The 18,460-nt window shown below is 37.5% G+C and overlaps 1 protein-coding gene across 32 annotated transcripts in view; it reads left to right on the plus strand.

Annotated features, from left to right (window-relative positions):
* Mef2c (myocyte enhancer factor 2C) overlaps nucleotides 1–18,460 on the plus strand; it is a 163,063-nt gene that overhangs the window by 14,306 nt on the left and 130,297 nt on the right. For 8 of the 32 annotated variants that reach the window (NM_001347567.1, NM_001347576.1, NM_001347580.1 and 5 more), the window contains exon 1: nucleotides 6,421–6,758. The gene's annotated coding sequence lies outside the window, so the exon portion shown is untranslated. Of the gene's footprint in view, nucleotides 1–2,062; nucleotides 2,159–5,135; nucleotides 5,388–6,192; nucleotides 6,759–18,460 lie in introns of those variants that run through there. The other 24 variants (XM_006517123.3, NM_001347572.1, NM_001347564.1 and 21 more) reach the window with 14 other exon arrangements.

An 18,460-nucleotide genomic window follows, 5' to 3' on the forward strand; every position in this document is an offset into this window, starting at 1 on the left:
ACACACACACACACACACACACACACACACACACTAGCAGCCTGGGAGCTCTAGAAACTAGCCGGGGAAAGAGTCCCCACCCCCTCAGCTCCGTCTGCCGGAGAAAAGTGGGTGGGAGGAAGTTGCGACCCACGGAGAAGAGCAGATAGGAGGGGAGAGCCATGTCGGAGGGGAGGACCAGCAGTAATTGGGTGACGTTGCAGCCGTTGTGCCTCTCCAGTCCGCCCAGCCAGCGGGTCAGCTTTCAACACAAATCAGACAGAGGGATTGCTTCTGCCTGCAATCAATAACTCAGTCGAGTGAGCTGCTGAAACCAGAGGCGTCCCTTGTCTGCTCTTTATGGGGCCCTGCGGACTGAATCCCAGCCCCTCTGCTTCACAAACAAAGAAGTGGGTACCAAATGCCAGAGGAAAATTTTAACCCCAAACTTCCATCGCATCCCCTGGTTACGATCTGTTAAAATGAAAAGAGCACGGACCTAGTAAGGTCTCTAGAAGAAAGGGTTAAAGGGAGAAATCTACGCCTTAAATTTCAGGTCTCCTGTGATATGAAATGGAGTAGAACCAGTGTTTCAATAAGCATTTAACAATGGGAAGAGAAGATGTAAAGTCCCATTAAATTTAGCTGTCCCCATAGATGCTTTCGAGTCAGCCGCACACTTATAAGCAAATTACCAATCAAGTCTTATTTGCACTTACTGATAGAAGGGAAGAAGAAGAAAAAATGTATCATACTTTGTAGAGGAGAATTTGGAAGGGGGGTGTTAGATAATTTATTACAGACTTTATTTCGTGAAGAGTAAGGTTAAGAGGTCCTAGGAGATATATCGTGATCCCAACTTAATAATATACATTAAAGCCAAGCAAGAACTGAGAGAAAAGGATGTGTCAGAAAACTTGGGTCTGAGTACCAGACCAAGTTGAGATTAAGGCATGGTGGGCCTGAGCTTGAAGGATATAAGTCCTTCAGTTCCCATAACCCTAAAACAAATACTACCCTGATTCTTCATTTCTCTGACACTGACACAATATAATCAAAAATAAATTATAAGGATGGCAACCCAGATGAGGAGGTTTTCTAAATGACTCCTCATTATGAAAAGTCCTGCTCAGACAATTGGGAAAACTGATATTGGTCCCTGTTCTGCTGAGCCATGGTTGGTCCTTGAGGGGTAGGGTGGGGGTACTAGTCCTACGTTAAAGCCAAGGAAATATTCATGTGTGTACAAAAGCCATGGAAACCTAGTCTGAGACAGAGATTAGAACACAGGAGCGCTTTTCTATGCTCTACACAACTAAAGACTGCTTGGAAAGAAAAGGTTCTGTTACTAAGAGATTCCATATACATTGATGAAGCCACAGCATTAATCCCAAAGTTTGCAAGACAGGGCTTCTTTGTATAGCCCTGGCTGTCCTGGAACTCACTCTGTAGAACAGACTGGCTTTGAACTCAGAAATCGACCTGCCTCTGCCTCCCAAGTGCTGGGATTAAAGGCATGTGCCAGGACTGCCTGACAATCCCAAAGCATTCTAAGTGGGTCTTTAAGCAATGCGTAAAATGAGCCTGTTGCTGAAAAAGTTTAGACATTATTACAAATCATTACTTAGATATTATTCCAAATATCTCCCTGTTTGACAAATTTTACTAGTGTGATTAATGATGAATTTTACTTTACTTTTTTCTTGTAATTTTTATTCGGATATAAAAAAATTAAAGGTAGAAATGTAAAGATAAGGCTAGGCTCCCTATGTAGGAAATGAACCCTACAATGAAATCTTTCCTTGATATAACAAATCCTTTGTATAGTACAGATTCTTTAGCAATTCAGTCTGCGTGCTGTGTGGTCAGCTTGGAATAACACTGTACCTCATGAATCTGTGAAATATAAAAAAGTGTGCACTATTACTTTTAAAGTTATAGGCACTATTACAATTGATCATTATTTGGGTTTTAAAATAATAAGTGTTGCCACTTTAGAAGTTTTAAATCACATCTACCGGAATCTAATGTCAGCTTTAAAGAAGATAACTACTTTTTTTTAATATACTTGCACACTTTTAAGGTGCCAACAAAAGCATTGAAAACTGTGAAGTAACCTCTGGAGAGATGAAGTGAAGCGTGGAAGGCCAATGGCTGTGGCAGTGAAGAAGTGCAGAGGGTGAGTGTTCACATTTATCGTCTGCCACAAACTTACCACGAAAGGAAAGCCACCAGTTTCTTTGTCTTGAAGTATTTATTTAAAATGTTGGCATGTGTGACAGTGATACAGTTAAATGGCCATGCTCTTCTTTATGATATGTGCAGTGCTGTGGCATGGTGGTTGCTCAGAGCTCCTAAAACCTTCCAAGGGCCACCTTTGCAAGTGCCTACTACAATTAAGCTGATTCCTAGGTGGCCATGTACATCATCATAGGACAAACTACAAAGAGGTTAAAATATCTTTTACATTGTGGAATTTGAATCTTACCATGTTTCTCGGATTTTTATTTTTCTAAATTTTCATGTTCAATTATATTTATGATGAAAGTATTCTGGCTGAAGAACAAATACTATACACTTGAATAATCTTGAGGGGTAGATTAATCTATATCCTTTCTTCATCTCAGGGTAGGTTGCTGTGGCAACCGCCCCAGCTCACTTTAAAATAATTTTTTAAAGCTCACTTCAAGAGCTACACCCAGCGTGGGCCAGGCTTAAAAGCAGGCAGACCCAGTGCATAGGGCTTTCGTAGACTGCTGCTTTAATGTAGGGAGGCAGAAGAAAGGGAGCTGAAGTAAGATGGCTCAAAACAGAAATTGGAATGTTAGCTTTGAGCTGAAACAATCGATCACCATGCTCTCTGTAACTTCAGGTGTCTAAATGCATTGTGAAATAAATCCTTGGATGAGATAACTAATGTTTATTTATATTTAAAATTAAGCACTTATAATAATTAATGAAAGGAATATTTGTGATTACACACATTCAGAGAGAGAAGGGGAGAGGGGGGAGAAGGAGAGAGAGGAAGTGAGTTAGTGATTGAGAGAGAGAGAGAGAGGGAGGGAGGGAGAGGGAGGTAAGGAGAAAGGTGGTTTAATGGCAGGTCAATTCTAGCCATCACTTCATCTTCTTTATTAAAGGAAAGTTTCCTTTTATTAAATCCTTAGCTTCACTCCCCACTGATATAAAAGATATAATAATTATGATTATTTTCAAGCATAGAACAAAATTGGAGAGCTCATGCAAACCAGGAAACCGAGGCCTAGAAAGGATTTATCTATTAGGAAGACACTTTTAGTGTTTTCAATGTAAACTATCAAACCATAAGTAAAAAAGTTAGTAGTGCTCTGCCACAGAGTCACATCTACAACCACAAATCCCAAACTGGATAGAGCATTCTAAGTCTCTCAACATCTAGAACAAAATACTTCCTACACAAGAAAAATGAATACCATTAGGTAGCAAGGATCACCAGTTTAGGTAAATAAAAGTAAAGAGATAATGTGTGTCTGGCATTACTTAAAGACAAATATAAAACACACTCTGGATTAACAATCTCATGGATTACTACTAAATTATTTACTTATTTATTTACTTATATATATATTTATTTATTTTCCACTTCAGCTACAAGGTTTGTGAGGAAAACTAACACTAATCTTAACTTTGCTCACACATCATTAAGAAGCTAAATATACAAAGGGGGAACTCTTATCTTTTCAAAGGCCAGCTGTAATACATTCCAGACCCAAAGTTTCAAATCATCCTCACCTGGACTGGACATACTTTTAAATGTTTACAATATTGTTGATAAATACGGGTTTGTTACAATACTTATTACTAAACAATTCTTTGACACCTGGTGGGGAAAAATAAAAGTTTCCTTTTGAAGGAAAATAAATCAAAACTGAAGTGTGCTGTGGTAAGTAGAAACTTTGTCTATAATTAAGGAGAAGAGCATTATTGAATTCATGTATTGGCTATATCAATTCTGTCATGTAACATAGGCCATTATAGTTCATTATACTAATTTAAAGCACTATGAGAATAAGTTCTCTTGGTCCTTCTTATAGTTTGCTCTGTGAGGATCTTTGTAAACCTTAAAAATAATCTAAATTTTTATTTATATCACCATATCTAGGTATGCCTTAGCATGCAGCATGTCTAAGCTCAGAGCTTGTACCTCTAAACATGCCGTTCTGTTTATATAAACTCATGGTAGTCACACTTGCTATGTGAAAGAGGAGCAAATACAATATAGCATAGATACCATTTTCAAAAGCAGAACAAACAAAAAACCCACCATGTCACAAAGCTTGTGCTCTGTGACAGCTTGTCATGCTTTCCTGTAATAAAATCGCAGTACTAATTAATAGTCTCAGTGGTAAGGAGCCAGAGGTTTGAAGATTGTTCCCATGTAGTTTAACTTGCCTGTAAAAACAACTTTCTGCTTTCAAATGAAGCCTTCCTTCGGAGGGTGCTTAAATGTTGAGTCCACTGCTCTGATAGAAGCTACTAACTTCAAACAGCACAATGAGGCAGGAGGCTTTTTTGAAGCACAATGCCCCTCTGCATTAAAATAGTACTCTGCAGGCCTACTGGAGAGCTTCCCGGGAAATTCAGCCAGTTACTGGGTTAAACATATACTTTCGAAAATATTTTTAATTAGCTAGATATTTCTATGGGCTACTATTGTCTACTCTTGTATCTTCTACATTATAGTACTCTGTGAACTTTCTCTTCCTCTAATCATAGTATTAAAAATTAAATGTTCATATTTTACACAAGCTACAGTACTCCTGGCATGCAATCTTTCACTATTTTGAGAATGCATAGGGTTGACTTGTATATAGTTGATATATTTAATCTTTAGCTTTTTAGGTGTGGTCGTGATATCTAGTACCTTTTTTTTTTTTCTAAGTATCAATTCTTTGTTAACCTATATTTTTACTATGGAAAATTATTCGACAGCTTAAACCTTAACCTAAGAGTTCTTATCAGTGTCTGCTCCTGCTTCCTGTGCAGCTGAAACTCTTCAGGATAAGTGAAGTCACCCGCTATCTATCGGTCAGGGGAGCCTAATGCATTTGGGAAGTTGTTTTTGGTTTACTTGCTAATGACCTGGATAAAGTCCAGTAAGGTGTGGAGGGAAGGAGGGGGCATTCTCCGAGGAAGCTGTCCTCTCAGTAAATTTGTCCAGATTGATTCGAAAGTTAATGGCCCGGGGATAAAGTCGAGATTTCAAAAACTTGTAATTAATTTATTACTAACATTGGAGGATCCTTTCGGCTCACTTTCTAGCCTAGCCCTCCTGACTCTCAAGGCCAAAAGCTTTATACATTCTGGGCGGGCAGGAAGCGCACGCTGGGATCGAGGCTTGCAGACATCCTGGATCGTGGCTTTTACGCGTGAGTAACGGAGGCGCGCGCGGACCGGAGCAAGGATGAAGTGGCTACTGAGAATCTAAAGGGGGCGGGGGGGGGGGGAGTCACTAGAGCAGCTCTTAGGGTCGCGCTCCTATTGGTCAGAAGGAAGATCTCGACTTCAGAAGGACTTTCCTGCTAGCTGGCTTGCAGCCTCCCCGGGGGAGCGAGCGCGCAGGAGCCTAGCGTCCTCTGTAGCGGCGGGGAGAGAGGCAGGGAGCCGCCGCTCCCCGTGTTGTCTTCCCTTTCATGCAATAAAGAATTGTCATTAGGTTTGCGTATGGCATGTGCCATTACCCCACCGTAAAACTAAAATTAGCAAAATGTCAGGAATGGAAAGATTGATTCACCAAGATGCAATTATCATTTAAAAGTGCTTGATTGAGGTACTGATGTTCAGTGATTTATTCTGCATACCATATACATAATTAAAGTAGTGTAGTGGAGTAATTTATCAATCTAGTTGAGACTGGAGGGGTGAGGAGGGAGCTGCAGTATGTTTGTTTTATTAAAATGTTGCGAGGTTCTAGTCCCGCCCCCCTTTTGCAAGAGTGAAACTGATGATTTCCCCAGCTCGGGAGGAGAGGCAACGGTTTGGGCTGGTTGGGATAGAGAAACGGAAAGGAAAAGGCAGCGCCAGGCAAAGGCAAGAATAAAATGAATTGGGGGACAGGGGTAGCACCGGAGCGTACGTGCTGCTTAGAACCCCAGCCCCGTGTGCTCCGTCTTGCTTGCCGCCCCCGCGTCCCCTCCCAGTATCCTTACATTCCCCCCACCCCCCGCTCTTTTACACGACCTATCTAAGGCTATGAGCTGCTCTCCTTTTCCCATTCGTCTCCAGTCACTTCCTTCCTGGACACAGTTTTCTGGACGAGTCTGGTTACTTTTAATCCCACCGGCCACAGACAACCACTTTCTCCTCCTCTTCCACCTCCTCCTTCGCTTCCTCCACCTTCCTCCTCCTCCTCTTTCTCCTCCTCCTCTCTCTCCTCCTCCTCTTTCTCCTCCTCCTCTTCCAGCGGCTTCGGTGCGCGCGCGAATGCGCAAGCCCGCGCGCGCCTCCCCCTTGCCCCCCTCTCGCGCGCGCACACACGCACACTTCGTCTCCAGCTCTCTGCTCGCTCGCCTCGCAGTCACAGACACTTGAGCACACGCGTACACCCAGACATCTTCGGGCTGCTATTGGATTGACTTTGAAGGTTCTGTGTGGGTCGCCGTGCCTGCAGCTTTGAATCAAGTGGAGAAGCACTTCAAGGCTGGACAAAGTAAAGATTATTGTTATTTTTTTTCTTTCTCTTCCTCTCTTTTAAGAAAGGAAAATATTCCAAGGACTAATTTGGTCGTGTCTTCCTTCATGTAAGTACCTCTGACATTTTTCCAAAAGAATAGAAATAGCTTGTGTATTGTCTCTGAAATCTGCACCAATCTCTTCCAGGCACTGGGTCTATCTATCCAACTCCTTTCTGGAAGGCTTAAGTTAAGGCTTGTTGTGCATTCTTTTCTTTAGACTCTACGATTTCCTTGTGTGTGTCTGAAAGTAACTTTTTAGATAGTAGTATCCGTTTGCCATCTGCTATTGAATTCACATCTGACTCTTCCTGTCACATCAGTTTGTTTAAAGTTTCAAGAAGTTAGTTCCTGTCATTAGCATGTTTGATAGGGTGGAGAACGTGGATACTAGTGTATTTTAGGATTTCACAGACTGTTCTGTGACCTTGAAGTCGCTGTCTTAAAATTTAGCTCTTAGTTCACTGTGGAAAGATGTTCCTATGAGTTACCCCAAAGACTGGTTTTCCCTGGGTTTGGATTCTGAGCCACTAGTCCTTGGGATGACTTTAAGCTAAAGCAGGGCTGTCTGCCAGAGGCCACCTTTTGTGCATCCTCTTCCCTCATCAAAGTGCAGGCTTGAAAGAGTTTAATTGGTGGGGACCAGAAGCAGTTGCCCTGGCCATGGTAGTCTGTGCATTGCACAGTTCATGTTTGCATTTCAGCATGTGCACTGTTGTTTAGATCAAGGGAAATATTAAGCTATTTAAAAACAAACAAAACTAAGTCACTTAGCCTGCCTTCTGTTTGGACTTTGGATGAAAGTTACTAAACTAAGTGACAAAGTTGGCCGTAAAGGAAGTCTATAGAGACGGAGCACATTGCTTATTGTATTATTGTGTATTATGCAAGTGTTTGAGTGCAATGCTAATGTGACTTCCTTTCCAGAGCAAGGCTACCAATTCTTAAGGAAATTGTTATGTCTGAGCCATTTTGTACTGTTCTAGATGCTATGGTTATGAACCTTTTCCCTCACATTTTTGAAATGGATGTGATGTGTTCTGTATAAAACATTCAGGATGTAAATGCTGACAGTGTATGTAGAATCAGGCTGTTTGCCAGTTCTTTAACTGGTCCTTGGTGGAGAATTGCTTTAAGACAAAGTGCATTTTACTATCGTTAATGTGATAGTAACTCTAAGGGTAACTGCCTTATGAAATGCTTCGTGACTATATGTGTTCTCTAAGTGCTGTAAAGAAAACTCCAGTCGCATTTCCATGCCTTTCCAGAAGAGTGGCCCGGCTCCCTCCACAGGCACCTTGCAATGGAATTGTGTTGCAGAGTAAAAACGTTTGTGTGGGGCATAGTAATCCCCCTCCCCTAGAGATTTGCTGGGACTTGAAATGTGACCACCTGTGAGCCACACTTAACCTTGAAGCCATACCGATTTTCAATTTATAGATAAAATTTCTCATTTAATTTAAAAAATAATGTCAGTTTGGCTAGTCTTAAAAGTAGTTCAATATGTATAAGTATGGCACCAATGGTATGCTTGTGCAGCTATTGAGTCAATTACAAAAATGCAGGCAATAAACCACGTTATTATCATCTAGTATAAGCATATTAATTATTGAATTTAAAAGTAGCCCTAAAGCAAGTGCATGGCAGGTAAAATGAGTTGTCCTTAAGTCCCATCACAAGTGGGAAAAAAATTCCTGAAATCAATGAGGTTTTGTACTATTTAAAGGATAATACATTTAATCCTGTATCGGATTCTGATCTTTACTCTAAAAGTATTCATTGATGCATACTTAACATATAATTAAAAAAAAAATTGGTACCCAAGTTAAAGGGCCAGTAGTTGGCAGTTATCTTTACTTCAAATTGTGCTGAACTTTATTTTTTAAAAAATGCTTTTCTTATTACTATGATTCACAGTTTGAGAATGTGTTATGCAGTTCTCACACTCCTTATTAGAAGCAGTGTTTTAACTTCATTCATTCACTACGCTATTTACATCTTAGTTGGTGTGCATGTGAATACATTGAAGGGTAATATTAAGGTGTGCTATTAATTTAATATAAATGTTTTTGGTATTGGTGGAAATAACAAATGACCATGTCATAATAAGCAACTTTCCACCCTTTCAAAGTTAGTCATATTTTTAAAGTATGTAATCGTGAACATTAACTTTCCCAAGCAGAGATACTAATTAACCACAGCAAACTTCAGTAACCAAGAGTTGTTATAATGTTCTTTATTTTTTGCTTTATAAACAAGTTAATTTTGTAGAACTCTACTCATTCTAATAAAAAATAACTATCTGATGATTCCTGAAAATTGAATCCTAAAAAAAAAAACAATATACTCTATAGTTTTCAAATATTTTTTAGTTTTTCTCTGGCCTTCACCTTGCTCAGTGACTAAGTTGAACGGCATATAATTATGTCTTTCTAATAAATTATTCATTGTATTTAGATTTCTTTAATAGAGAACTATGCTGAATAACACTTTGGCAAATGTAAGCATTATCTTTTAAAACTTTCTTCTAATTAGTGTAGTATATTTTGTGGGTTTTATTTTCCAACTCTTGGTGCAATATATTTTTTGAGTCTATGAAATCTCAGAAAGGGACAAAAAATGGGGAAATGTCTATACAGTAATAATTGTATTATATAACAAAAAATAGTTATTAAACAGAGAGCCAAGGTTTTCAGAACATGATTCCAAGCAACATGGAGAAATTTAGTGTGTAGTTAAAGATCAGAACCTCACAGCATGGACTGAAGAAGGATTGCTGATTAATTTTTAACTTTTTAAAATGACAGCTTTTAGAATAATGCCTCCCAAATGAATATCTAAACTGAAAAAGCATGCATATTCCTTTTACACATATATAGTGATGGTTTGGACCAAATGAAAGGCTTTATCGACGATGCTTAGTGAGTGTAACATATGAAGAAGAGCTGACTGGGATTTCATGCTCAGCACTGTGCCTTAATTCACAGACTCATGGTTGTTCCTGCATTCAGTAGAGCTTGACTGGGATTTGTCACCTTTAAGAAATCAAACCAGATTACAGAGGCAAGTCACAAAACCAACGCAACAGCGCTCTACACCTTACAAAAGGCAGATTACACAGTTCACATGTTATTCTGATAGAGCAAAGATAAAGGCTGATTGCTAAGGAACGGCAAGACACTCTGATTCGAAATGATTGCTAGATAACTATGCCACGACCCTGTTGCTTCGTCATTATAAAGAGCCACTTAAACAGCAGAAAACTCAGTTTTCAAATAATAGGCGCTCAGTAGTGTTTTTTCATTGCTTAAATTTGAAGTTCCATCAACTCTCTTTGAGCAGATATCAATTTGTCAATTTGTGTGAAGTGGTTACCATAAAGCTTAAAGGAATTAGGCATTTTCAGAAGTGTTGTGTAGAATGCAGAGTAGATTTGCCAAAATTAATATATCTTTATGGTATTGAAAAATTAAGCAGAAAATACATAATTGACAATATCCTGTATGTTGTTCTGTTACCAGGTGTATTCTTCAAGATGAGTAGTTACATAGTTATGATTCAATGCATTCAAAACATATCATGATAGGTGTTATTGGTAAATGAGACATATATATATATATATACATATACATTAATGTTTATTTTATGAATGTTACTTAAACATCATTTTTATGAAAATATAATACGTGGAGACTTTGTTAGAGAATAGTTTTGTTTTACCTGTAGCATTTTTAAAACTCAAACTTTCTAAACACCCAACACCACAGTAATTTCTTGCTTCTTTTAAAATTGAAGTCCTTTTTTACCCTACTGATGCCTCCTAGTGTCTCCCACAATAAAGCTCTAATGAGTCATCCATAACTGTAAACATTGCACTTTCACTGCCTGCATCTTCTGTGATACATAAAATTCATATTTATGTGTTTAATTTTCTGTGCGTTACTATAATAAGATAGAATACTTTAGTGAATGAGATGTTTCATCTGTGGATTTATGGTATGAAGGTTTACTTCGACCTTAACAATATTCTGCTAAGTGTAATAAGTTTATACCTTCGGTTGAAATTCATATCATCCTTCCTTATAGTCACTATTATTGCAAATGAAAAATAGCAGATCTTCCATTTTGTAGACCTGGAAATTAGATAGAGTTCATCATTGAATGGCCGATGAGAAATGGTTAAAAGAGCTTATTGTTTCATTTAAGAAGACCCCCTCAAGAGTTAACAACTTTTGTTAACTGCATGTCTTCACACATGCAAATCTCTATGTGAATATTGCATTTCAAAGGTTAAAAAAATAAAAGGAAGGGAAAGATAAGTGTTACTTATAAAATAGCAAAAGAAAAACTTGGTTAGGGGGAAAATGTCTCTATGTAGTGGAAAGAGGTTTACTAGAACATAACTTCTCAGGACCCACAGGGCACTCTCATGTGGTAGACACTAGTGGACATCAATTTTACTGCAAGGTTTATGTCCTTAGTCTCATAGCAGTGAGTGACATGCTTGCATATCTGTGACTTCTTGCAACTCTGATTCTACCTAAGACAATTGCCATTTGATTTTATAATTTTTTTCTTTAGTATAGTTATGAAAGGGGACATTCTCCTAATAGTTCCAAATTCAAGTGCAAAAGATTTTAACATCTCTGGGCCTCCTGGGTTGTCTCAGTGCATATCGCATTCTTGACTTTCACTAATACAGTGTTCTGAGGATCCAAGTGCATATGTTAGACCTGAGCTTAATTAGTTGTTACACTTACATGTGGGGGGGAGGCAAAAGAGGGTAGAAGGAGGGAGGGAGAGACAGAGACAGAGAGAGAGACAGAGAGAAGCAGAGAGACAGAGACAGAGGAAGAGACACAAAGAGAGAGACAGAGGGAGACAGACAGAGAGAGACACAACGGGAGAGACACGTGGTAGGGTGTGAAATAGCCACCCCTGATTAAAAAGTACACAGAATATTAGCAAAATTTGCCTATTGATTATTTTGTCCTAAGTTATTCCGTGATACAGTGCCATTACAATTCTCGTCTTGTTGGACAAATTTCAAAGAATGTAAGGGGTGTGTTTCTTTCGTTTAAGGAAGCAAACATCTAGGAAGGGGTGGGCCTTTCCCACAGGAGCCGCATTTCTTCCCCTGGAGAGCTGAAGCAAATCTGTAGTATGTGAGAGACTGGCCCATAAGAAACAGAATGATTTGTAGTGATCTGTTCTAGTTAGTGAGCAAAGCAAACCAGAAAGAGTTTTTCCTCTGAAAAACAGCTCCTGTCTGCCGCTTAATACTCAGTGCTGAAAACGGACCATAAAACAAAACAGAGCAAAGAAACAAAGAAATCACATTTATAGTGTTTGTGCTCACAACTATATAGTACATTGAGATAATTTTGACAACTTCACATTGTGTATAGCATTAAGATGTAGAAATCAAACGTGTTATACACATACATTTTCCAACCCCATTGTGAGGCTATGGAGGTAGCATATGACAAAGAATGCTACAGTAAAATATAAGAATACCGAAAGGACAATCTGACATGATGTTATTTCGTACTTTCTTGCTCTCACTGCACAAAGAAAAGGCATATTCATGCTAAGAAAGGAGTTTCTATTACCTGTTATATAAACCCATGGTCTAGCCTCATTGGCAAAACAAGTGACATTTGCTTTCACTACAATGTATCTGCTATACATTTCTATCCAATCTCTGTTACTTGTTTTATTTGAAAGTATAGCTGGTATAAACAAAATTCAGAGTGCACATAAAAATAATTTTCTGAGGGCATTATATAGGAAATCAGTGTCATGACAAGAAATAAAGGCAGTAAACTTATTACAAAGAAAATCTGTAGAAATCAGTACTATTTAAGAAGGGACACCTTTGAAAGACTTTATTCATTCTTAATGCAAAAAATTTGAAATGAATGGAGTAATGGTGTTCAGCCTGCTTATTGAATGGCCGTGCAAGACTTCAAGCAATGGTTTAAATAAAGTCCCTTCAACTTGTGTGAGTGACTGGAGGAAGCGGGCTTTGAAGCAGTCCCTAGTGGGAACCTGATTTTTTTTCAACTTATCCTGAGAGTCTCTTGGTTTTCTTCCTGCAACTTGTAATAGATAAGATAAATATGAAGATGCGTACATACGTTGTTTATAGATGCTGTGAATTTCTAGCCTGTTGAATTTTAAAAGTGTTAGATATGGTTCTTTGTTAGAGGATGTAAACTGCTTAAAAGAAAAACAACCAAAACCAGCATATTTTTTAATATATCTGTAATCTTTTCAGCAAGCTATAATGATAGCAAAAGAACACAACCATTCCCCAAACCCCAAATATTGGCATATTTGGCTTAAATTTGCTCAGTTTTTATGAAATTAGACAGCAGATTTGTCAATATAAATATAAGGAAATTTGCCTAGTAGGGTAATAAAGTTGACTTTCAGTTCTTAGATCATAATTAATTGTTGACCCTGCATAAGGTGTATAACAAGCCATTCTGGAAAGCTGATGTTTTTAATGGAACTTGAAGGCTTGGGATCTCTTTATAGTCATTTTGAAGATGTGGTTATTTAGCTGAAATATTCACTGGACATTTTATTTTTATAAATCATGGTCACACAAGGAAGGCTTTATAGGACAGACTACCTAATTGCAGTCAAGGATCTCTTTAGTGAATGAACACACACAGAAGAACACATATTTTAAGAATATAATGGTCTTGTATTTTTTTCAAATTACCACACTTTTTATATCAGAACAAAACATATGTGTCAAGGCAGATGTTTTAAGTTATACCTTTCATGTAGGTGAGTCTGTAAATATACAATTCGACTTAAATGGCTTTGTGGGAAGGTAGTTTGGGGAATTTAAAAAGGAAGCTCTCAGTTACTGTGGTTTCAACTCTTTCTTACAAAAAAAAAAAAAGAAGAAGAAGAAGAAGAAGATGGTAGTTACACTCAGGATAAAGAAAGAGAAATAAACTCTTTTAATTCTTTTTAACATGCCCATAGTTCCTGCGGTAGAGCTTATTTTTATTCTTGTGTGTATGCAGGGCAGGTACTGGCAGCGGGCTACAAAATGAAAACTTGCTGGCTGCCAACCAGACACAGTGCAGAGCATCACATCATAAACTTCCCTCCCCTTCTCTGAGTGATTTCAGCCCTAAGCAATGTCCTTCGCCTTCAGCGTAGGCTGAGCAGCAGAGGGCCTCCTTCCTGAGCAGGCTTTGGGAAAGGAAAGGCTCAGTGTTTCCCTTCTTCAACTTGAAAGTCTGCCTCTTAAATCTCTAAGGCACGAACTGCAAACTGGATTCACTATGTTCCCTTTTTCTTCCTATATAGTGGTTTAAAATGAATCAAACAATAGGTGTGAGTTATTAAACGGGACTCACTACCTCCCCACCCCCTACCTACAGAGTACATGAAGGCCTGATCAGATATCTGTGGCGCTTTTTGTTGTCGCACAAAGAAAAAATATAATGGTTTCTTTTCACTGAAACTTTTGCATTATATTGCAGATAGGCCAGACCATTTTGTGATGCAAATTAACATCAAAGGTGTTTTTTTTTTCCTGCCTATCACAGGAAGTAGATGCTCCATCACAATATATGGTTCTACCGTGATTTTTTTTATTGATAATCATTCACATTTTTAATAATTATTAGGTCAAATTACAGAGTAATTTGAGAGAAAACATGAGAGTGACTTGATTATTACTTCGTTAAGTAAGCTGATTTCTAAACATCTGCATTTTTGTCCTTGCACGTGGAACTGTGGTCTGAAAGGTCTACTTCTCTTTGGCATGTAAAGTAACAAATGTTTAAAAGTAGCTTGTAATTGCTAGTTACACTTTGAACCTTTACCAATGGGCTTTTTAATTTTAAATCGTATTAAAAATAATTTCTGGCTGCCAGGGCAGTGGGCACTTATTTGTGAGAGGTGGGGTCTGATTATTGCCAGCACACCTTTCTAAAACTAGCCTTCACCTTTGGAAATATATTAAATGGGACCTTCAGGAAACAGTGTTTCTACATAATAAATATTTGTTCCACCTTTATTTTTAAACTAAATTATTGCTTTCACAATGTCCTTATAGAATGTAAGTCTTAGTAACAAACTAAACCAATTATTAATCACCTAAATACCATTTACTAAACACCCCCAAAAGTAAATATAACTTTATGTTCCTTTAAAATCGATAAAATGGATTATTTTTAATTTTATTTAAATGTCAAGGGCAACTATCTATCTGTCAATACCAGTACATACATTTTTATAACAAAAATATTAAAGCAGTAATATAACATATCTCTTTAGAAAATGTAAAAGGAATGTCATGAGAATGTCTGTGGGCCAGAGCCATCTAGCAAGAGAGAAAAAATATTGAACTTTGATGTATATGTTGTAAATATAGACAGGAGAATAATTTAGACATTCCATTAAATATTATGTGAACCTTTGATTTTTGCTTTAATTTTAAAACTTAGAATGAGATTTGTTTTCTTGGAATAGTGCAAAATGATAAGAGTCTAAATCACACCTCCAATAAACATTGTTCCACCCACTGTCAAGTTTCAAGTGTGGGAATTTTAAATAGAAAATACACTATCTTGATATTTAAATATTATACAAACTATTCTTCAGTTTAAAGCCTGAATCTCTTGGAGTTGCACCTAATAGGTAGTTTGCCCCATCAAGCATTTTAGACATTTTAAACTTTATTAACTAACAACTTCGTCAAGGTGTCTGACTTCCATCTGAGAGACGACTTAGGAAAGGTTTCTGTGCTCAAGGATGTAGCCCTTTTCTCCCTGCTTTGTTAACTGTTAATAAGTCAAAATATGTAAAAACCAGTACTAATTCCATCTGAATTACTTTTCCTAAGTGAAAGCAGCAAAATTAGCAGTTTAAAAAAGCGAGTGTGCATGACTTCAATTATAGGATTTATTGAAAGCTACTTAAAGTTGGTATAGTTTAGTGGTTAAAGAAATATTGTTGCCTACATTTTCCTTGCACATTTGCACTTTTCTCTCTTTACACAAACTAAAAGCAATCTCCACAGTGACTTGAATAGAGTTCCAATGGCTCGCTTGAGTTTCTCAGTCCCCAGCACTAACTTCTTATGGCTTATTGGTCCAGACTGGCAATGCTGCTCAATCTGTATGGAAGGAATGTGAGAGAGAGAGACCACTATGTGAGCTGTCTCCCTCTCTTCTTTCATTTAATAACTCAAATGAAACAGTCTTAAGGATTCTTGACTTCATCTTTCTCCCTTTTAAATATATTTATATTGGACTTCCACCTGACCTTTCTTCTTATAGATAGGTAGATAGATAGATAGATAGATAGATAGATAGATAGATAGATAGATAGACAGATACAAATTGATTGATGTATTGATGCATATACATATAGATGATTTGATATTGTAAAAGCATGCACTTCTAATTTTCTTTGTCTACACTTGGGTGACTGTAGAATTGTTTTGTGTTATTTGCTTACACTTGAGAGATCTGTGTGGTTCAACATGGGATACTATCATGTCACAAAAGAGCTCCTAGCATTGATCTTGAAAGTGTAAGGACTACAGATTGTGTCTTTGTAAGGAGCTGCTGTGACTTTTAAGTCAGTGGATAGATAGCACAGCCACATCAACAAGAACAGCCTCGTGAGCTCTCGGAAGATGATACATTTATGCAATAACCTAAACAATATTACGGATTCTGTCTGACTCTATGAAGTGTGCACATGCATGTGTGAATGAATGTGTGTGTGTGTGTGTGTGTGTGTGTGTGTGTGTGTGTGTGTGTGTGTGTTTACACATGAGCATACATGTGTTTATGGAGTGGTGAGTGGAGATGAAAATAGCAGAATACATGAGAGACACAAAGCATGAGAGGGTGAGAATGAAATCTGAAAGAATTAGAAAATCATTTCAGCGAACACAAAGAGTATAAAGAACCTATTGCCACATTCATTTGCTGTGTCTTGATCGTCCATGCTTATGTTATTATATATATTGTAAACCTATAAAATGTGGAGCATGATCATGGGGGGAAACAGGTCCAACTGAGTTCAAAATCTAACCGTCAGTTTATTGACCTGTGGTCGAAGACAGGTTATTTAACCTCCAGAAAACCTCAGACCAGCATCTGTAAAATAGGTTGTGATACTAGCCACCTCTTCAAGTTTTTCTGAAGGTTAAGTATAAAGAAAAGCATTATGCCGGCATCTAATGAATGCCTAGTAATTATTAAATTGCTGTAATTCCACTCAATTTTAACAATTTTATTTCTGACTAATGATGATCACTTAGTAATACTTGGATAAATAATTTTTCTTTAATATATTTAGACCATTACAATTGGGTCACTATCAGGTCAAATCTCATGTCATGATGCTGTTAGGTCAATTTTAATGATTACTAAATACTGTGTATCTTTCTCTAAGCAAAGCAAAACCTTTATAGATCAGATGTTACTTTCAAAATTAGAAATAGGACTACAGAAATAAGAATAATTTCATCCTTGACTTTTAAAAGTAATTTACTGTAAGTTTTGACTTTAGGTGGATTACTGTTTAACAATAATAGTTTCATTGGGGTTTCAGCTCAGGAAAAGAGACAGATGCACAGAATTGGAAGCCCTTTGTGACAACAGGCTCTAAGAATTTTTGAAATCTTTCATTTGTTTAAATTTGAACTGCCCTTTGAGGGGTCTATTAGTTCATCTTGTTCATTTTTTATTTCACAATTTGTTTGTATGTGGTGATAGAATTACCTGTGAAGAATGAGTGATATTGTAGACATCTTATGTTGGTGCGCAAGCATGCTTACCTATAACAACCATTGTATGGAACCTGCTGAGTAAGAGCTTGAGATGTATAATCATAAAGATAAAATGTACTTTCCTTTGAAGAGTTAATAAAATAAGTAAATACATTTTTACTGCCCTTAGTTGTGTGAGTAATTATTAACTCTGACTATAGTTTACCTACCTTGGGCAGTGAACAAATAGACTCAATTTAGGTATTTTCATTCATATGAGAAGAATAAAGCATAGAAAAATGCAGAATTTTGCTCATGACTTTAGCATTTGACCTATATAAGACACATTCAGAAAAAAATTTGATAATACTTGGACTGTTTCTGGTACAAGAAACTAGTTTCCTTCTTTTGGTTGTTTTTGTATTCACTTAATTTCTCAAAAAAAAATCATATTTTGATAGTAGGTAATGTTGACAAAGCTTTCCAGGGTATACAACCTGGGGAGTTATGTCTGCTTGAAATAGTTCCCCTGCTTTTGAATAATGAGCCTCTGGTGTGCACCTTGCATTTCAGCTTTCTTTTCTAACCTTGTTTTAATGCCTGGATAAAAGAGTGCTCAGCGCAAGGAATACTTGCCGAGTGGACTTCCCTGTGGTAAAACAGCATGGACAGCTCCCAACACTGCAATCAAGGACGCTTCTAAAAGCTTTAATTTAAAAATAATAATAATAATAATAAGTCTGCATGAAGATGATGGAGCCCTCTAAGGCATATGGGCTTAGAGAATTATTCCCATCTGCAACCCCCTCCCCCTGCTTAGTAGCCCTTTCCAGGGTTATGATTACTGGAAAATGGCTGTTAATCACCAGGATTTTTTTTTGACTGCAGCTGCTTCAGTCAGACTCCTAATCTATTAAACAACTTTGTCTCCAGTTTAAAATTTGCATTGTATACTGTATAGAATAAATGTTCATTGTAATCAGAGCATCCAAGAGAACTTCCATATATGATT

Source organism: Mus musculus, chromosome 13 (assembly GCF_000001635.26).
Source record: "Mus musculus strain C57BL/6J chromosome 13, GRCm38.p6 C57BL/6J".
In the NCBI taxonomy this organism is placed as follows: domain Eukaryota; kingdom Metazoa; phylum Chordata; class Mammalia; order Rodentia; family Muridae; genus Mus; species Mus musculus.